This window comes from Dama dama, chromosome X, assembly GCF_033118175.1.
Source record: "Dama dama isolate Ldn47 chromosome X, ASM3311817v1, whole genome shotgun sequence".
In the NCBI taxonomy this organism is placed as follows: Eukaryota; Metazoa; Chordata; class Mammalia; order Artiodactyla; family Cervidae; genus Dama; species Dama dama.
This window is the reverse complement of record NC_083714.1, coordinates 60714039-60736332: the sequence shown is the minus strand read 5'-3', so window position 1 is coordinate 60736332 and position 22294 is coordinate 60714039. Positions and strand designations below refer to the sequence as shown.

The window sequence follows — 22294 nt, the reverse complement described above, 5'->3', positions numbered from 1 at the left end:
CTGCATTTCCAGAGACAGTGGGCTGACAGACAGGGTGCTCCTCTGCTGCATACAGGCATGCAACTTGGTCAAAACAGGAGTTTAAGCCATAATAGAGGTGAGTTGTTGGAACATATTCTCAACTCAACTCTTCATAGGAAGGGAAGTTCTTACCATAATACCCTGTTCATTAAAGCTGCCTTGTCATATCTGATTCTATGCACAGTTTGATTTTTTAAATTTTATTTATTTAGTTTTTAGAGATTTATTTTCCACCAATCAAATTTCCATTGTAAGAGTTTGTGGAAGAACAGCTTAAGACCACTCAGTGGTTGTTCCTACCTATTCAGTGGTCCAAGCAGTGGGAGCCACAGACCAGTTTTCAGTGGGGAACTACTGAATAGGTACAGAGGGCACCTGCACACCTTTGGACCAGTCTGCCACCTCAGGTTCAATAGCAGTGAACTCCAGAACTAGAGAAGACCATTCACCCTGAAATTCCCTCTTGGTCACAGCCTTCTCAGCTGCCTCCTGCTCTTCCTTTTCTATCTCTTCAGGATTTCTGTAGAAGTAGAGATCGGGCATGACCTCCCATGGGTGTTCACAGAAGATGGTACCACATATGTGCGGAACTTCCCAGGTGAGCATCTACCACAGCAGACCTACTGAGTGAGCTCCCTTTTTGCACAGAATGGCAGTGTCTACAGAATGCAGAAGAGAGTCTCTGTTACACAGAGCAATGGTGAGTGTGTGTGCTAGGTCACTTCAGTTGTGTCTGACTCTGCAACCCTATGGACTGTAGCCCACCAAGCTCCTCTATCCATGGGTTTTCCCAGGCAAGAATACTGGAGTTGGTTGCCCTCCCCTCCTCCAGAGTATCTTCCTGACCCAGGGATCAAACTCACTTCTCTTATGTCTCTTGCATTGGCAGGTGAGTTCTGTACCAGGAGCGCCACCTGGGAAGCCACCTGGGAACTTCCACTTTCAGCAATGATAGGCAGCTTAACATAAGAGGCCTCTGTAGAAGCTGGTGGTCAGCCCTGGGGTCAGTAACCACCAGAAGTCTCGGTTTCTGGAAGGCTACCTGCATCTGGTTAGTGAATGCTCCAGGAGTAAAGTGGCCAGCAGTAGGAGTGGCTCCAGTGGCAGCAACAGACTTCAGCCCAGCTCACTGGCCAGTATTCCTGGAGAATGTGACACTGACATCAGCTGGGTTTTCAATGTCAGCAATGGCAGAAGCTGCCAACAGAAGCTTCTCCCATGTTCTCTTCAGATTTATGATGTAGATGCCATCACTATTCCTTTTATAGATGTACTGTTCCATTTGGAAGTCATAGTTGGTGCCGCCTAAGTGGATTCCTGCTGCAAGGAATTTAAGGACATCCTGTTCTTTCATTTGCAGGACATCAAGGGCTCTGGACATTGTGAAAGTTTCCCTTTAAGTTGTGGTGGGAATCCAGAACAATGCCTTATGGACCCCTTATGCACATTTTAAAATATGACATTCCAAGCAAAGCCTTGGTAATATAACCAAGTTTCCAATTGTGTCCTGTTAGAATAAAAACAGATTCTTACTGAACTTATGCAAATAAGTATCTTGCCATAAAATAAGACTATTCACCAAGAGTTTCTGAATTCTGGAGAGATCAGGTGGGGAGAATAAGATAAATGTTTCATCTTTGTTTATAAAGATACATGTTTGCAAATTGCTGATAACTTGGGAAAAGAGATAAACATTATCTTTTTTTTTTCTTTAAAAATAATTACTGGTTTTGAATGACAAAATATAAGATGCAAGGGCAATGCCTGTGACCTCTTGGCTGAACTTCTCTTCCATAAACACCTTTGATAACCCCAGACTCGTGCTGCCTGAGCATTTTCTCACAACCTAACCACTGCAGAGTATAGTGCCCGAATACATGGGAAGCGTAAACAGAGGCCCTGTAAGCAATGGCATTGGGGGGGGGGGGGTCCACTTTCAATTAAGTCTTCCAGTTCACTGCTGCCAGTATTGCAATCACATTGGCTGTTCCAACTGTTCATGTCCTAAAACTCTTATGAACAAATAAGGTTGCAGACAAATGATGCCTGCATAGCTCTTAGAACTGCCTACACTGACTAACGCCCCTTGGCTCTACTCAGTCTGCCTGTGGCACCTGTGTGGCAGCCACTGGGGGCCCCCATATCCTAGGGTGGTGATTGAGGAAGGGCAGGGCCGGCCAAGCATGAAGAATAAACTGTCAATTTTGTTGGGCTCACACCAGAAATCCATGGATCTCGAGGACCTCTGTGACTTTGTTTTCTTCTTGATGTTCTTTTCAGCTTGCTTCCGTAGCCTCATGAGCTGCTTCTTTTTCCGATAATGGATCTTGGCATTTCTCTTCTCCACCAGGGAGACTGTTACCACCTGGTGCTTCCAGCCACCCTCATGAGCCAGGCACCCTAGGTAGGCAGACTTCCGTGTAGGCTTCAGACACACAATCTTGAGGGCAGCAGAACCACCATTCACTTTTTCTTGTCATAGGGTGGTGGGATCCCAGCAAATATCTTGAAGTAGTCCAGAGTGGCCTGGCTTCGCTTGGTCTTGTGGGGAAGGATGCTCTGCATTGTCCGCCAGAAGATGACTGGGCACTCCAAAGTGGTAGGAATCATGGGAAGGGTTGGTGTTCATCTGTTTGCAGAGAAAGGCCAGATACTTCAACTTATTTCTGTGGAAATTGCCAGAAATGTTGGTGCCCTTACAATGCATGACCACAACCTTCAGGCCCAGAAGCACCTGCTTGACTGCAGTGGCTGCCAGGTGGCCCAGGAGATGGCCTCGCCATTGAGCACAAGGACCTGCCCCTCTGCCAGCTTTGGCAGCCACTTGGGAAAGTTATATTAAATGGAAAAACAAATCAATAGAACCAACAACATTTCAAACAAAAATTCATAGAAGTTATAGTCATCCTCATCAGTTCATTTAGTCCACTGTAATTAATTCTATTTTTTAAGGATAATTTTAAAATTTTACTTATTTTTTACTGAAGGATAATTACAGAATTTTGCTGTTTTCTGTCAAATGTCAACATGAATCAGCCATAGGTATACATATATCCCCTCCCTTTTGAACTTCTGCCCCATCTCCCTCCTCATCCCACCCCTCTAGGTTGATACAGAGCCCCTGTTTCAGTTTCCTGAGCCATACAGCAAATTCCCGTTGGCTATCTATTTTACATAAAGTAATGTAAGTTTCCCTGTTACTCTTTCCATACATCTCACCCTCTCCTCCCTTCTCCCCATGTCCATAAGTCTATTCTCTATGTCTGTTTCTCCATTGCTGCCCTGTAAATAAATTCTTGAGTACCATTTTTCTAGATTCCATATATATGTGTTAGAATATAATGTTTATCTTAATGTTTCTGACTTACTTTTCTATGTATAATAGGTCCTTGGTTCATCCACCTCACTAGAACTGGCTCAAATACATTCCTTTTTGTGGCTGAGTAATATTGCCTTGTGTATACGTACCACAACTTCTTTATCCATTCATCTGTTGACGGACATCTAGGTTGCTTCCATGTTCTAGCTATTGTAAATAGTACTGAAATGAACAATGGGATATATGTGTCTCTTTCAATTTTGATTTCCTCAGAGTATATGCCTAGGAGTGGGATTGCTGTGTCATATAGTGGTTTTATTCCTAGTTTTTTAAGGAATCTCCATGCCGTCTTCCATAGTGGCTGTATCAATTTACACTCCCACCAACAGTGCAAGAGCATTCCCTTTTCTCCAGACCCTCTCCAGCATTTACTGTTTGATGATGGCCATTCTGACCAGTGTGAAGTCATATCCCATTGTAGTTTTAATTTGCATTTCTCTAATAATGAGTGATGTTGAGTATCCTTTCCCATGTTTGTTATCATCTGTATGTCCTCTTTGGAGAAATGTCTGTTTAGGTCTTTTTCCCACTTTTTGATTGGGTTGTTTGTTTTTCTGGTATTGAATTGTATGAGCTGCTTTAATATTTTGGAAATGAATCCTTTGTCAGTTGTTTCATTTACTATTATTTTCTCCCATTCTGAGGGTTGTCTTTTCACCTTGCTTATAGTTTCTTTTGCTGTGCAAAAGCTTTTATGTTTAATCAGGTCCCACTTGTTTACTTTTGTTTTTATTTCCATTATTCTAGGAGTTGGGTTGTAGAGGATCTTGCTTTGATTTATTTCGTTGAGTGTTCTGCCTATGTTTTCCTCTAAGAGTTTTATAGTTTCTGGTTTTACATTTATGTCTTTAATCCATTTTGAGTTTATCTTCATGTATGGTGTTAGGAAGTGCTCTAATTTCATTCTCTTACATGTAGCTGTCCAGTTTTCCCAGCACCATTTATTGAAGAGGCTGTCTTTGCCCCATTGTATATTCTTGCCTCCTTTGTCAAAAATATGGTACCCATAGGTTCATGGGTGTCTTTCTGGACTTTCTACCTTGTTCCATTGGTCTATATTTCTGTCTTTGTGCCAGTACCATACTGTCCTGATGACTGTAGCTTTGTAGTATAATCAGAAGTCAGGAAAGTTGATTCCTCCAGCTCCATTCTTCTTTCTCAAGATTGCTTTGGCTATTCGGGTTCTTTTGTGTTTCCATATGAATTGTGAATTTTTTTGTTCTAGTTCTGTGAAAAAGGCCATTGGTAATTTGATAGGGATCACATTGAATCTGAGGATTGCATTTGGTAGTATAGTCATTTTCACAATATCAATTCTTCCTACCCAGGAACATAGAATAGCTCTCCATCTGTTTATGTCGTCATTGAATTCTTTCATTAGTGTCTTATAATTTTCTGTGTACAGTTCTTTTGTCTTTTTTAGGTAAGTTTATTCCTAGATATTTAATTCTTTTTGTTCCAGTGGTGAATGGGATTGATTCCTTAATTTCTCTTTCTGAATTTTCATTCTTAGTATATAGAAATACAGGTGATTTCTGTGTATTGATTTTATATCCTGCAACTTTGCAAAATTCACTGATTAGCTCTAGTAATTTTCTGGTACTATCTGTAGGGTTTTCTATGTACAGTATCATGTCATCTACAAACAGAGCTTTACTTCTTCTTTTCCGATCTGGATTTTTTCATTTCTTTTTCTTCTCTGATTACTATAGATAGGACTTCCAGAACTAGGTTGAATAATAGTGGTGAAAGTGGACACCCTTGTCTTGTTCCTGATCTTAGGGGGAATGCTTTCAGTTTTTAACCATTGAGAATAATGTGTGCTCTAGGTTGATCATATATGGCCTTTACTGTGTTGAGGTAGGTTCCTTCTATGCCCATTTTTTGAGGAGTTTTAATCATTAATAAGTGCTGAATTTTTTCAAAGGCTTTTTCTGCATCTATTGAGATGATAATATGGTTTTTATCTTTCAAATTGTTAATATGGTCTGTCACATTGACTGATTTGTGTATATTGAAGAATCGTTGCATCCCTGGAATAAAATCAACTTGATCATGGTGTATGAGCTTTTTGATGTCTTGCTGAATTCTGTTTGCTAAAATTTTATTGAGGAGTTTTGCATCTATATTCATCAGTGATACTGGACTGTAGTTTTCTTTTTTTGTGTTCTCTTTGTCTGGTTTTGGTATCAGGGTGGTGGTCACCTTGTAGAATGAATTTGGAAGTGTTCCCTCCTCTGCAATTTTTTGAAAGAGTTTTAGAAGGATAGGCATTAGCTCTTGTCTAAATGTTTGATAGAATTCTCATGTGAAGCCATCTGGTCCTGGGCTTTTGTTTTTTGGGAGATGTTTGACCACAGCTTCAATTTCAGTGCTTGTAATTGGGTTGTTCATAATTACTATTTCTTCCTGGTTCAGTCTTGAAAGATTGAACTTTTCTGAGAATCTGTCCATTTCTTCCAAGTTATCTATTTTATTGCCATATAGTTGTTCATAGTAGTCTCTTATAATCCTTTGTATTTCTGCATTGTCTGTCATAACCTCTCCTTTTTCATTTCTAGTTTTGTTGATTTGATTCTTCTCTCTTTTTTTCTTGATGAGTCTGGCTAAGGATTTGTCAATTTTATCTTCTCAAAGAATCAGCTTTTAGTTTTATTAATCTTTATTATTGTTTCTTTCATTTCTTTTTCATTTATTTCTGCTCAGATCTTTATGATTTCTTTCCTTCTACTAATTTTGGGATTTCTTTGTTCTTCTTTTTCCAGTTGTTTTAGGTGTAAAGTTAGATTGTCTATTCAATGTTTTTCTTGTTTTTTGAAGTAGGATTGTATTGCTATAAACTTCCCTCTTAGAACTGCTTTTGCTGCATCCGATAGGTTTTGAGTTGTCGTGTTTTCATTGTCATTTGTTTCTAGACATTTTTTTATTTCCCTTTTGATTTACCTGTTGATTATTTAGAAACGTGTTGTTTAATCTCCATGTGTTTGTGTATCTTACAGTTTTTTTCTTGTAATTGGTATCTAGTCTCATAGTGTTGTGGTCAGAGTAGAACCTTGACATGATTTCAATTTTCTTAAATTTACTGAGGTTTAATTTGTGACCCAAGATGTGGTCTATCCTGAAGAATGTTCCATGTGCACTTGAGAAGGTGTATTCTTCTGCATTTGGATGGAATTTCCTGAAGATATCAATGAGGTCCATCTCATCTAATGTGTCATTTAACACTTGTGTTTCCTTATTAGTTTTCTGTTTTGATGACCTGTCCATTGGTATGAGTGGGGTATTAAAGTCTCCTACTATTACTGTGTTACTGTCAATTGCTCCTTTTATGTCTGTTAGTATTTGTCTTATGTATTGAGGTGCTCCTATGTTGGGTGCATAGATATTTACAATTGGTATGTCTTCCTCTTGGATTGATCCCTTGAACATTATGTAGTGTCCTTCCTGATCTCTTGTAATCTTTATTTTAAGGTCTATTTTGTCTGATATGAGGATTGCTTCTCCAGCTGTCTTTGGCTTCCCATTTGCATGGAATATAGTTTTCCATCCTCTCACGTTCAGTCTATATGTGTCTTGATGTCTGAAATAGAGTTCTTATAGACAGCATGTATATGGGTCTTGTTTTTGTATTCATTCAGCCAGTCTGTGTCTTTTGGTTGGAGCATTTAATCCATTTACCTTTAATTATTGACATATATATACACATACACATACATATATATATATATATATATATATATATATATTCCTATTGCCATTTTCTTAATTGTTTGGGGTTGATTTTATAGATCCTTTTTCTTGTCTTGTATTTCTTGAGTGTATAACTCCATTTAACATTTGTTGTAAAGCTGGTTTTGTGGTACTGAATTCTCTTAACTTTTGCTTTTCTGAAAAGTTTTTTGTTTCTCCATCAATTTTGAATGAGATCCTTGCTGGGTACAGTAATTTTGGTTGTAGATTTTTCGCTTTCAGTACTTTAAATATATCCTGTCATTCCCTTCTGGCCTGCAGAGTTTCTGCTGCAAGATCAGCTGTTAAGTATATGAGGTTTCCCTTGTATGTTACTTATTTCTCCCTTGCTGCTTTTCATATTCTTTCTTTGTGTTTAGTCTTTGTTAGTTTGATTATTATGTGTCTTAATGTGTTTCTCCTTGGGTTTATCCTGTATGGGAGTCTTTGTGCTTCTTGGACTTGATCAACAATTTCCTTTTCCATGTTGGGGAAATTTTCAACTATAATCTCTTCAAAATTTTTCTCATACCTTTTCTTTTTCTCCTCTTCTTCTGGGACCCCTATATTTTAAATGTTGGTGCATTTGATATTGTCCCAGAGGTCTCTGACACTATCCTCAGCTCTTTTCATTCTTTTTGCATTATCCTGCTCTTCAGCAGTTATTTCCACCGTCTTATCTTCCAGCTCACCGATTCATTCTTCTGTTTCAGATATTCTGCTATTGATTCCTTCTAGAGTGTTGTTAATTTCAGTCATTGTGTTGTTTGTTTCTATATGTTTATTTTTAATTCTTCTAAGTCTTTATTAATTGATTTTTGCATTTTCTCCATTTTGTTTTCGAGGTTTTTGATCATCTTTACAATCACTCTTCTGAATTGTTTTTCAAGGAGTTTGCCTATTTCCTCTTTTTTGGCTTTCTTCATTTCTAGTTTGTTCCTTCATTTGTATAGTATTTCTCTGCCTTTTCATTATTTTTTTAACTTATTGTGTTTGAGGTGTCCTTTCCCCAGGCTTCTAGGAAAAGTTGAATTCGTTCCTTGAAGAAGGTTGAATTCTTTCTTCCTTTTGGTTTCTGCCCTCGTAAGGTTGGTCCAGTTGTTTGTGTAAGCTTCACATAGACTTAGATTTGTGCTGAATTTTTGTTTGTTTGTTTGTTTTTCCTCTGATGGGCAAGGCTGTGTGAGGTGGTAATCCTGTCTGTTGATGATTGGGTTTGTATTTTTGTTTTGTTTGTTGTTTAGATGAGGTGTCCTGCTCAGGGTGCTACTGGTCCTTGGGTAGTGCTGGGTCTTGTATGCAAGTGGTTTCCTTTGTGTGAGTTCTCACTATTTGATACTCCCTAGGGTTAGTTCTCTGGTAGTCTAGGTTCTTGGAGTCAGTGTTCCCACTCCTAAGGCTCAGGGCTTGATCTCCTCCAGGGAGTGTCTTGGCCTCATGCTCAACATATGTTCCATCCATTCTTGGAGAGTGACCACTGTCTGGAGATGATGAGCCTGTCAATCTGGACTTCAGATCTGGTTCCTAACCCTTTAATTCTTGCAGATTCTCTTGATTAGGGCTCTAGTACTCCTGCAAGGCTCAGCTCCTGGTCCAAGATCTTCATCCATGGTTAGAATTCTGCCAAGAGTCAGACATGACTGAACAACTGAACTGAACTGAAGTCAGACTCCCAGATCATCCAGTGTAATTAATTCTTGTTGATCTTGATCTTTGGTTAGCAGTTTTATAAATTCATCAGTTTTTTCCTTCAGTTCAGTTCAGTCGTTCAGTCATGTCCAACTCTTTGTGACTCCATGAACTGCAGCAGGCCAGGCCTCCCTGTCCATCACCAACTCCCGGAGTTCACCCAAACTCATGTCCATTGAGTTGGTCATGTCATCCAACCATCTTATCCTTTGTCATCTCCTTCTCCTCCTGCCCTCCTTCCCAGCATCAAAGTCTTTTCAAATGAGTCAACTCTTTACAAAAGGTGGCCAAAGTATTGGAGTTTCAGCTTCAACATCAGTCCTTCCAAAGAACACCATCTTAAGGATGAACTGGTTGGATCTCCTTGCAGTCCAAGGGACTCTCAAGAGTCTTCTCCAACACCACAGTTTAAAAGCATCAATTCTTACAGTGCTCAGCTTTCTTTATAGTCCAACTCTCACATCCATACATGACTACTGGAAAAACCATAGCCTTGACTAGACAGACCTTTGTTGGCAAAGTAATGTCTCTGATTTTTAATATGCTGTCTAGGTTGGTCATAACTTTCCTTCCAAGGAGTAAGCGTCTTTTAATTTCATGGCTGCAGTCACCACCTGCAGTGATTTTGGAGCCCCCCAAAATAAAGTCAGCCGCTGTTTCCACTGTCCCCCCATCTATTTGCCATGAAGTGATGGGACCAGATGCCATGATCTTAGTTTTCTGAGTGTTGAGCTTTAAGCCAACCTTTTCATTCTCCTCTTTCACTTTCATCAAGAGGCTTTTTAGTCTTTCCTCACTTTCTGCCATAAGGGTAGTGTCATCTGCATATCTGAGGTTATTGATATTTCTCCCGGCAATCTTGATTCCAGCTTGTGCTTCATCTAGCCCTGCATTTCTCATAATGTACTCTGCATGTAAGTTAAATAAGCAGGGTGACAATATACAGCCTTGATGTACTCCTTCTCCTATTTGGAACCAGTCTGTTGTTCCATGTCCAGTTCTAACTGTTGCTTCCTGACCTGCATACAGGCTTCTCAAGAGGCAGGTCAGGTGTTCTGGTATTCCCATCTCTTTCAGAATTTTCCACAGTTTATAGTGATCCCACAGTCAAAGGCTTTGGCATAGTCAATAAAGCAGAAGTAGATGTTTTTCGGGAACTCTCTTGCTTTTTTGATGATCCAACGGCTGTTGGCATTTTGATCTCTGGTTCCTCTGCCTTTTCTAAATCCAGTTTGAACACCTGGAAGATCATGGTTCACATATTGCTGAAGCCTGGCTTGGAGAATTTTGAGCATTATTTTACTAGCGTGTGAAATGAATGCAGTTGTGAGGTAGTTTGAGCATTCTTTGGCATTGGCTTTCTTTGCGATTGCAATGAAAACTGACCTTTTCCAGTCCTGTGGCCACTGCTGAGTTTTCCAAATTTGCTGGCATATTGAGTGAACACTTTTAACAGCATCATCTTTTAGGATTTGAAATAGCTCAACTGGAATTCCATCACCTCCACCAGCTTTGTTTGTAGTGATGCTTCCTAAGGCCCACTTAGCTTCACATTCCAGGATGTCTGGCTCTAGGTGAGTAATCACACCATCATGATTATCTGGGTTGTGAAGATCATTTTTGTACAGTTCTTCTGTGTATTCTTGCCACCTCTTCTCAATATCTTCTGCTTCTGTTAGGTCCATATCATTTTTGTCCTTTATTGAGCCCATCTTTGCATGAAATCATCCCTTGGTATCTCTAATTTTCTTGAAGAGATCTCTAGTCTTTCCCATTGTATTGCTTTCCTCTATTTCTTTGCATTGATCACTGAGAAAGGCTTTCTTATCTCTCCTTGCTTTTCTTTGGAACTCTGCATTCAGATGTGAATATCTTTGCCTTTCTCCTTTGCTTTTCACTTCTCTTCTTTTCACAGCTATTTGTAAGACCTCCTCAGACAGCCATTTTGCCTTTTTGTATTTCTTTTTTTGGGGGGATGGTCTTGACCCCTGTCTCCTGTACAATGTCACAAACCTCTTTCCATAGTTCATCAGGCACTCTATCAGATCTAGTCTCTTAAATCTATTTCTCACTTCCACTGTATAGTCATAAGGGATTTGATTTAGGTCATACCTGAATGGTCTAGTGGTTTCCCCCACTTTCTTCAATTTAAGTCTGAATTTGGCAATAATTAGTTCGTGATCTGAGCCACAGTTAGCTCCCCGTCTTGTTTTTGCTGACTGTATAGAGCTTCTCCATCTTTGGCTGCAAAGAATATAATCAGTCTGATTTAGGTGTTGACCATCTGGTGATGTCCATGTGTAGAGTCTTCTCTTGTGTTGTTGGAAGAGGGTGTTTGCTATGACCAGTGCATTCTCTTGGCAAAACTCTATTAGCCTTTGCCCTGCTTCGTTCTGTACTCCAAGGCCCAATTTGCCTGTTACTCCAGGTATTTCTTGACTTTCTACTTTTGTATTCCAGTCTCCTATAATGAAACGGACATCTTTTTTGGGTGTTAGTTCTAAAAGTTCTTGTAGGTCTTCATAGAAGTTTTTTCCTTAGAGTTCTGTAAATTCTTACTCAGTTCAGTGATATAATCTTGTTTATCCGAAGCCCATACTTGTTAGCCTTTTTCCATGAATTTTCTTCTATAGGAAACACTTTTGCAGATATATCTTTACAAAAGCATCAGAGTGAAAAAAATAACTGTCTCTAAGTGGAGAAGACTTTAAAGATGCCAAGGTTAAACATCTAATGATAGTTCATTATAATGCAATTGACAAGGGAATTTGGCTATTTTGATAACATCAGTTTTAAAATAACTAATTATTGTTGAAGGAGGTCTTCAAGAGGACATGACCACTGGTTGACCTATGAGCTGAACCTGGGCAATTCAAGACTCCTCACCTCTTCCCTATCCTTGAAATATACATTCTGTTCACTGTTCCCACACTTGGAACCATTTTTAAGGATGCAGCCTTGAAAGACCAATGTGTTGTTGAGGCCAGCTGAACTGTGTATGTATCTGAACCTAGTTAATGCCTCTATGTAAACTTTTAAGATTCTGGTGGACTGATGCAGAGATTTAGTGATCTTGCAGCTGCCCAAGACAAGCCTTGTATAAATGTTTCACTGCTTATTAGAACTTCTACCGATTTGAAGTGATCTAGCTCTTTCTTCCATGTTTCTTTGCCCTCTGTTTATGGGGGCCAGTTTTTAAGCCAACAGTTGGTGAGCTAGCCAGGAGACCTGAGAAATGGATCTTGGGAAAGAGGCATTTGTGAGCGAAAAGAGGTATCCTGAGTTGGTAACAACCTCTATATGACCAAGGGTGACCTGGTCATATAGGTGACATATATAGCAGTGGACCACTGCTTGAGTACAGGGACTTCCCAAAAATGCCAGCTGGTTTGACATGCTTGTTTGGAAACTGTATGTAGTCTACAGTGGTAAACAAAGAAAATAAGTGGTCTGGTCTCTACTGTGGTCAGTAGAGTAATTTAACATATAAAATAAGCCTAATTAGTTTAATATCTCTCTCTTATCAGGAGAGAGGACAAAGCTTTCATATTTTCCAGGGACCCTCCAGAAAACCTCAAAATTAGTTTGAAGTCAAAGATACTTCATTTAGAAATTGATTATTGGTAAGTCTGTCAAAAATATCAAAAGATTATAAAAGACTTGATTAAATGAATTATAGGTCACTGTGAAACAGTATTTAGTTTATCTATTTAGCCAAAGTGACAATTAAGAACTTTGAAGGCAAAATCAGCAAGTTACATTGTTATCAAAAGTCTTAGCTCTTGGATTTCCCTGGTGACACAATGGATGAGAGTCTGCCTGCCAATGCAGGAGATATAGGTTTGATCCTTGGTCTGGGAAGATTATACCTGCTGCCAAGCAACTAAGCCTGTGTACCACAAGTACTGAGCCCACGTGCTGCAATTACTGGAGCCCTTGGCCTAGAGCCTGTGCCCTGCAACAAGAGAAGCCACCACAGTGAGAAACCCATGCACCCCAAAGAAGAGGAGCACTCAGTCATCAAAACTAGCGAAAGCCCATGCAAACAAAACAAAACAAAACAAAACAAAACAAACACCAATAAAGACCCATCACAGCCAAAATAAATAAACTTTTAAAAAAAATCTTAGCTCTTTTAATAGACAGTTTTCTTAAGTAATGAAAGAACTGATAAAGCCTATATGAAGCAAAGAAAATTATTGTGATGAACAGAGTCTTGTTTTCTAGACAGATTACTTAAAAGGTAAAAAAAAAAATACCTTTCATAATCTTATCAAGAACAAAGCAGTAGTTCAAGGAAACTTTTTCTTCTTCAAGATAAAAGAAAATTAAGTTTTAGTTTTACTTACGTACACTATTGGTATTAAAGCTTTTTTCCTTAAGCCAATTAAATAGAGCTCTTTTATAAATTAATTTTGACAATACTATTCAGATGTAGAAATATATATATGTAAATATAGACATATAAAAACATGCAGACAGATACAAATAGAGACCATATAGGTACCATTCCAAAATCTTAGCCATGAATCGGGTACAACAGTAGAAAACTCACTAATTTACAAATAGTGCATGCATGCTAAGTTGCTTCAGTTGTTTCTGGCTCTTTGCAACCCTATGGACTATAGCCCACCAGGCTCCTCTGTCCATGGAATTTCCCAGGCAAGAATACTTGAGTTGGTTGTCATTTGCTACTCCAGGGAATCTTCCTGACCCAGGGATTGAACCCATTTCTCCTGCATTGGCAGGCAGATTCTTTACTTCTAGTACCACCTGGGAAGACCTTATAAATAATAGTTGAACTCAAATGTGTCTCTGGCAGACAAAACAAGTTAAGACTAGCCATTCAAATGGCCATTTTTCTAATATATGTAGAGAGAGCTTTTAAGATTTGTATTTTCCCTTGACCAATAATCATGTCCCTTTCATGGATCACAACCTTGTCACGGTGGAAGGGGCTTACTTAATTCAGTGAAGCTATGAGCTTGGTGCAGGGCCACCCAAGACGGACGGGTCATAATGGAGAGTTCTGACAAAATGTGATCCACTGGAGGAGGGAATGGCAAACCGTTCCAGTATTCTTGCCACAAGAACCCCCATGAACAGTATGAAAAGGCAAAAAGATATGACAATGGAAGATGAGGCAAATTGTTCAAACTATCCAACAATTGCACTCATTTCAAAGTCTAGTAAGCTATGTTCAAAATCTTTCAACCTAGGTTTCAGCAGTACATGAACTGAGAACTTCCAGATGTACCAGCTGGGTTTAGAAAAGGCAGAGGAACCAGAGATCAAATTGCCAGCATTTGTTGGATCATAGAGAAAGCAAGGGATTTCCAGAAAAACATCTACTTCTGGTTCATTGGCTGCACAAAAACCTTTGATTGTGTGGATCACAACAAACTGGGAACATTCTTAGAGATGGGAATACCAGACCACCTTACCTGTCTCCTGAGAAACCTGTATGCAGGTCAAGAAACCTGAGTTTGAACCTTATGTGGAACAACTGACTGGTTCCAAATTGGGAAAGGAGTTTGTCAATGCTATATATTTTCACCCTGTTTATTTAACTTATATGCAGAGTACATTATGTGAAATGCTGGACTGGCTGAATTACAAGCTGGAATCTAGATTGCTGGGAGGAATATTAGCAACCTCATATATGCAGATGATATCACTCTAATGGCAGGAAGTGAAAAGGAACTAAAGAACCTCTTGATGAGGGTGAAAGAGGAGAGTGAAAAAGCTGGCTTAAAACTCAACATTCAAAAAACTGAGATCATGGCATCCAGTCTCATCACTTCATGGAAAATAGAGGAAAAAGTGGAAGCCATGACAGATTTTATTTTCTTGGGCTCCATTATCATTGCAGATGGTAACTGCAGCCATGAAATTAAAAGGCACTTGCTCCTTCGAAAGAAAGCTATAAACCTAGACAGTGTATTAAAAAGCAAAGACATCACTTTGCCGACAAAGGTCCGTATAGTCAAAGCTATGGTTTTCCCAGTAGTCATATATGGATGTGAGAGTTGGACCCTAAATAGGGCTGAGTGCCAAGGAATTGACACTTTCAAATTGTGGTGTTGAAGACTTGAGAGCCCCTTGGATTGAAAGATCAAGCTAGTTAATCCTAAAGGAAATCAACCCTGAATGTTCATTGGAAGGACTGATGCTGAAGCTGAAGCTCCAATACTTTGCCCACCTGATGCAAAGAGCCAATTCATTGGAAAAAACCCTGATGCTGGGAAAGATTGAGGGCAGGAGGAAAAGGGGGCAACAGCGGATGAGATGGTTGGATGGCATCACTGACTCAATGGACAGGAATTTGAGCAAACTCCAGGAGATAGTTGAAGGAAAGGGAAGCTTGGTGGCTGCAGTCTATGGGGTTGCAAAGATGGACACAACTTAGCTACTGATCAACAACAACAATAATCATATAGAGGCTGTGGACCAGATTTTGGGCAAGGGAGCTTTTATAGCAGTGTCTCTTTTAAAAAGCCTCTTTCTGTCGCCTTCCCCGCCCCACCCCCCCTTCAGTCTCAAACAGTTGTGGGCAGTATTTTAGTTAGCTCTTGGGGTGTTTACATTTCAAAGACATTATGAGATTTACAATTACAACGGACAGAGAAAGAAAGCAAGATTTTCTCTTAGGAGTTTTGGGGTATATTTCTCTATTATCAGAAATCTGGTAATTACTATCTGAATTTTTCATTTGTATTAGGGGTCTGATGGTGTAGGGTGTTTTGTTTGTTTCCTTGTCAATCACCACAACACGTCTCCCTTTGTTCTCACTTTCCCAAGGATTCCACGTCTTAGTGTCTCAGGCTTTGTATCAGAACTTAATCTGCAGCAGCTTGTGCCCTCCTAGCTTTGCAAAATGGGCATGCTATTGTCTCTGACTTATTATCCTGCTCTGCCCCAAAGCTAGCAGAGGAGTAAACAATCACACATCCTCCTCCACCCTCAGCTCTTCTTCCAACTGTATAACATGAACTTCAGCTTCTTGTTGCACAACAGTGGCCAGATGAAGTGCCCACAGTAGAGACCGGCCTACTGTTGCAGCTGTTTGTTTCCTTTCTTTGCTGCAGTGTCCTGTATGTGATTCCTCAAATACATTAAACAGCCAGCATCTGTAGGGGTGTCCCTGTAGTCATGTAGCAGTCCACAGGCATCTAACTCTGCACTACCTCTGTCCACAGAGACACCACTGGCTAACTTGGGATTTCCCCTATGTATACTACTTTCCCAAGACCCTTCAGGCTTCTGTCTGGCTTGCCAACTGTTAGTTTGCAGTTCTTAGGTGTTCTCTGGCTGGAATTCAAAACCAGTCCACATATAACAGAGGACAAGGAGAGACCAAAGAAAGAGGCGGAGCACTCCAGATTGGTAGATTGTGGTTTTAATAAGCAAAGGAACTTACATACGAGGCTTGTCTTGGGTGGTTGCAAGATGAGTAGTTCTCTGCATCTACCACCTGATTCTTAAATTTATATAGAGGCCTTAGTGGGGGGTCAGTCACATACATAGTCCAGATAGTCTCAGCAACACATGAATAGAATGTACATCCCAGTGATAGCAGAGGTGGGTCAGGAACCTCTGATTGCCTGGGCCAGGTCATGGGTCAACCAGCACTCACATCCTCTCAATTACCTCCTCTATAGAGAGCATCGGCAACTCAATGGCATGAATCTGAGCAAACTCTGAGAGACAGTGGAGGAGAGAAGAGCCTGGTGTGCGGCAGTCCATGGGGTTTCAAATAGTCGGGCATGACTGAGCGACTAAGCACAGCTCATAGTTTGTTTACAATGTTGTTTTCTTGTTTTTGCTTTTTTAACTTTTTATATGCAATCTTAACTGTGTTATTGAAGACAGATTTCCTTTGCCCTGATGGCTATCTCTTGGTAGAATCTTAATAAGTTTGCGATTAGAAATGAAGACTTTCTTGAGATGCATGTGGTCTTACTTCTTTGGCACATGTCTTACTGGATGTTTTAAGTTATAGAAAACTAGCATGGTAATCTTTCGAAAATGACAATACATCTTATTCTGGATTAGCTCTGGAACTTCACAAAAGAAGCTTGAAGAAGGATCTCAGTACACTACTGAAAATTTATGCTGTTAATATTTCTCCCAAAGAGACCTGCAGCCTTTTATCAGAGTAACTGTACATTGAGAAAAGGGAAATAATCAGACCTTTCAGGGGCTACTGGCCACTGGATCTGAGCTAACACTGATTCTAGGAGACCTGAAGCACCACTGGCCCTCCAGTCAGAGTAGGGGTTTATTGAGGTCAGGTGATCAATGATGTTTTAGTTTAGGTCTATCTTACAATGAGCTTAGTAGCTTACCAAATCCATCCTGTGGTTATTAATAGTTCCTCCATTCCAGAATGCATAATTAGAATAGACATACATAGCAGCTGGAACAACCAGTACATTGGTTCCTTGATCTGTGGAGTGTGGGCTATTCGTGGTGGTAAAGGCCAAGTGGAAGTCATTATAATGAACTGCCTCTACCTACAAAAGTAATAGTAAAAATAATACCACATTTCTGGAGAAACTGCAGATTAGTGCTACCATCATGGACTTGAAAGATGCAGAGGTTGTGATTTCCACCACATCCCCCTTCCATTCTATTTGACCTGTGCAGAAGACAGATGAATCTTGGAGAATGACAGTGGATTTTTAAAAGCTTAATCAGTAACCCCAGTTGCAGGTGCTGTACCAAATGTAGTTTCATTGCTTGAGCAAATTAACACATCACCTGGAACCTGGTACACAACTATTGATCTAGTAAATGATCTTTTTCTCCAATTCATGGGCTGTTAGCCAATGGTTTGGATGGATGGTCAGGGACTTGGAAGGAACATAGTTGAAAAATTGGTGACAAAGAAACTTAGGGAAGAGGTATGTAGATAGACTTCTCTTAATGGGAAAAAGATGTGAAAATATTTGTGTTGCATGTGAATATTCACCAAAATGTTACCTCAGAAGAGGAGGATTTTAATAATCAAGTGGATTGAATGACCCATTCTGTGGTTACCATTCAGCATGTTTCCCCAGCCCATCTTTGTCATTGCCCATGCCTATGTTCATGTCATAGGTTCATGAACAAAGTGGCCTTGGTGACAGGGATAGTGGTTACATGTGGGCTCAGCAACATGGGTTTCCACTCACTAAGGTTGACCTGGCTACAGCCACTGCTGAGTCCCCAGTCTACTGGCAGTGGAGACCAACATTGAGCCCCTGATACAGCACCATTCCCTAGCATGATTAGCTAGCTACTGATGGTAGGTTGATTATGTTGGACTGCACCCAACATGGAAGGGGCAGCATTTGTCTTATTTGGAATAAACACTTACTCTGGGTATAGATTTGCTTTCCCTGCATGCAATGCATTTTCCAAAACTACCATCTGTGGACTTAAAGAATGCTTTATCCTCTGTCATGGTATTTCAGAGAGTATTGCTTCTGATCAAGGAACAATGTTTACAATAAAAGAAGTGTGACAATGGGCCCAAGCTCATGGAATTCAGTGGTCTTACCGTATCCCCCAAGTTTCCCAAATGGCACTAGTGGTAAAGAACCTGCCTGCCAGTGCACAGGTTCTGTTCGATCCCTGGGTCAGGAAGATCCCCTGGAAGAGGGCATGGTAACCCACTCCAATATTCTTGCCTGGAGAATCTTATGGACAAAGGAGCCTGGAAGGCTATAGTCCATAGAGTCGCACACATTTGGATGCAACTGAAACGACAGGATGCACGCATGTACCATATCCACCACTATATTCTAAAGCAGCTTGCTTAATAGAACAGTTGAATGACCTTTTGAAGAATTAGTTACAACACCAGCTAGGTGGGCAGTGTTTTGCAGGGCTGGGGCAAAGTTCTCCAGAGAACTGTATATTCTCTGAATTAGTATCCAATATATGGTGCTGTTTCTCCGGTAGGCAGGATTTATAGGTCCAGGAATCAAGGGGCAGAAATGAAAGTGCACCACTCACTGTTACCCATAATAACCCACTAGCTTCCTGTTCTCATGACTTTATGCTCTGCTGGCATAAAGGTCTTAGTGCCAGAGTGAGGAAAGCCTCTATTAGGAGACACAACAATGATTCCATTGGAGTGGAAGTTAAGACTGCCACCTAGTCAGTCTGGTCTCCTCATGCCTCTGAATCAACAGGCAAATAAAGGAGTTATGGTGTTACCTGGGGTGATTGATCCTGACTATCAAGGGGAAGTTGAACTACTACTACATAGTGGCAGTGAGGAATAATATGTCTGGAATACAGGAGATACCTTAGGTCATCTCTTAGTATTACCATGCCTTGTGGTCAAAGTTAATGGAAAACTACAACAAACCAACCCAGGGAAGACTACTAATGATCCAGACCCTTCAGGATTGAAAGTTAAGCTTACTCTGCCAGCTAAAGAGCAGTGACCAGCTGAAGTGCTAGCTGAAGGCAAAGGGGATACAGGATGGGTAGTAAAGAAGGCAGTTATAAATGCCACCTACAACCAGACAACCAGTTGCAGAGATGACGACTTTAACTGTCATAAGTATTTCCTCTTTATTTTGTTATACATATGTTTGTGTATGTACATCAGGCTTCCCTCAAAGCTCAGTTGGTAAAGAATCTGCCTGCAATGCAGGAGACCCCAGTTTGATTCCTGGGTCGGGAAGATCTGCTGGAGAAGGGATAGGCTACCCACTCCAGTATTCTTGGGCTTCCCTTGTGGCTCAGCTAGTAAAGAATCTGTCTGCAATGCAGGAGGCCTGGGTTTGATCCCTGGGTTAGGAAAACCCCCTGGAGAAGGGAAAGGCTACCCACTCCAGTATTCTGGCCTGGAGAATTCCATGGACTATACATAAATTAGCAAACATCTTTTTTCCCCTTTCTTATACTCTTATCATACAAGACAAATAGTATTGACTTTATGTCAGTAGTTAAGTATTGCTAATTTTACATCATAGTATTTAAGTTACAGAATATCAGAAGAGTAAGCATCATTCAAGGACTCTACCTCCTCTTCTGGGGAAGGGATTAGTGCATTTTCAGTTGTATGTAGGATAGCTGTATCATGTCAGTGGAACTATGACCTTGTTATTGTCTTATTTGGAGATTAAGTATGGTTTACAGTGATATGTATGAATACCAAGCTGACAAAGGATGGAGTAATTATGGTTAATTTTGTGTTAACGTGATAGGGCTACGAGCTGTCCAGAAAGCTGATAAAACAGTATTTCTGGGTGTGTCTGTGAGGGTTGTTAAAAAACACAAAATTCAGCTGAGTAAATCTGAAGATCTCATTGTAGTTATTCAATGATTTCATGAATCAAGCAGCATCTCATCTAGCAAACAGAAAGGAGCTCTGAGGAGCTACAGAAAATGGAAGTCTTTTATGGACAGAAGGGGGCAGTAAAAGGAAGTTTCTGTCCAAAAGTGGATTGTCTCAGGCAAAGTAACCTTCTTATGGGGGATAGAAGGGGTCTGTCTTATGGATTACCTCACTAGTGGTGACCAGGTAATTCCACATTGACTTGTTAAAGGTCATATTGTTGGGAGAGGCTGAAACTGCAAGTAGACTAGGTATTAAGTCTTTGATGATGTGGACGTTAGAACAAGTGACTCCATTTGAGATCTGTTGTTTCTTTTTTAACAAGGTGTTCCTAGAAGAGATTAACATTTTGAATTGGTAGACTGAGTAAAGAGGATCATCCTCACTAATGTGGGTGGACATCATCCAGTCCATTGAAAGCCTGTTAAATTCCCCTGTTCTGGTCCATTTTAGTTTGCTGATTCCTAAAATGTGGATGTTCACTCTTGCCATCTCTTATTTTACCACTTCCAGTTCACCTTGATTCATGGACCTAACGTTCCAGGTTCCTATGCAATATTGTTCTTTACAGCATTAAACTTTACTTCCATCACCAGTCACATCCACAACTGGGCATTGTTTTCTCTTTGGCTCTGTCTCTTCATTCTTTCTGGAGCTATTTCTCCACTCTTCTGCAGTAGCATGTTGGGCACCTGCCAACCTGGGGAGTTAATCTTTCAGTGTTATATCTTTTTGCCTTTTCATACTGTTCATGGGGTTCTCAAGGCAAAAATACTGAAGTGGTTTGCCATTCCCTTCTCCAGTGGATCACATTTTGTCAGAACTTTCCACCATGACCGGTCCATCTTGGGTGGCCCTACATGGCATGAGTCATAGTTTCATTGAGTTAGACATGGCTGTGATCCAAGTGATCAGTTTGGTTAGTTTTCTGTACTTGTGGTTTCCATTATCTCTGCTCTCTGAGCGATAAGGATAAGAGGCTTATGGAAGCTTCCCCAGACATCAACATGTGAAGGCCAAACAGTTATATAGAGATGGGAATGCTACCAACCCACAACTCTCATTGGGTGATCCATTAGTTCAGCCAATCTCTCTGCCTCTGTTGAGGCCACAGACAGCTACTCTGGAGAAATTTCCACTAGATCCTTCCTCTTATCAGAATGTTGCAAGATGATGACGGACTTTATGTGAACAATTCTGATGGTGTCAACCTTTTCAGCAACTGTGCGGATTTCAGTTCCAGTATATGTAAGTTTGGTGTCATTCCTTAAGTCATCATTCAACTCCCCTATGCACAGCCCCATCATCTCTTCCTTCTCAGTGCTCTGAGTGTGGTTGAGACATACTAGGAAAGCATCCAACTCCAGACGAACTGCTTGCACCACCAAATTGGGTTTTGAGCAACATCTAGACTTAAACAGCACTGGGAAGTCCTGTGTCACAGCACATCTGGAGTCCCAATTGGGAAAAGGTCCCAGGTAGCAAGTCCACTCTGTGGATGAGGCTTTTTTCCCCTATATCTCCTCAAAAGAAATGACACTAGTAGACATGTGTAGAACATCTTGTCCTTATTTCCTGTATTTGCTTTTCCACTGCCCATTGTTATCCTGACCTGAAATAATCAACCCTTTTGTCATCATGTTTATCAGTTTATTGACAAAGCTGTTAAAGTACACCCCAGAGGGGTGGAATCTGCCCCAGCAGAGATGTGAGAAAGCTAATTCTTAGGTAGATAGATAAGATGTCTGGGGTCCCTGAGGAGGAGAAAGGGGTCTGGGGCTTTCAAGGAGGAGAAAAGGACAAATGTTTTTTCTACATTGCTTTGTCTTAGTCAGTATAGCAATGTGTCTTGCTGGAGGACATGTTTCTCCTTAACAAGAACCTTCTGACTAATCTTGTTATCTTAAGACATATGTTGTGGGAGTGGGTCTGTAAGACCTTTCTATTTTAGTTCTAAACTTGTTAATTTAAGATGTATGTTGGGGGCGTGGGTCTGGTAAAAATATATAAGGCCTTGATAAGACTGCCTAATGGGGCACTCTCCAGTCTGCCTTCTGATCCCTATGTCAGAAGTTTTTCTCTGTCCCTTTTTATACTTTAATGAAACTCTGCTACACCAAAGCTCTGGAATGATCAAG

The 22294-nt window shown here is 40.3% G+C and overlaps 2 pseudogenes; both read right to left on the bottom strand.

Annotated features, from left to right (window-relative positions):
* Nucleotides 1-294: 294 nt before the first annotated feature.
* Nucleotides 295-1402, bottom strand: LOC133051720 (small ribosomal subunit protein uS2-like; annotated as a pseudogene).
* Nucleotides 1403-2234: 832 nt separating this feature from the next.
* On the bottom strand, nt 2235-21460 carry LOC133052683 (large ribosomal subunit protein uL13-like; annotated as a pseudogene).
* Nucleotides 21461-22294: the final 834 nt, after the last annotated feature.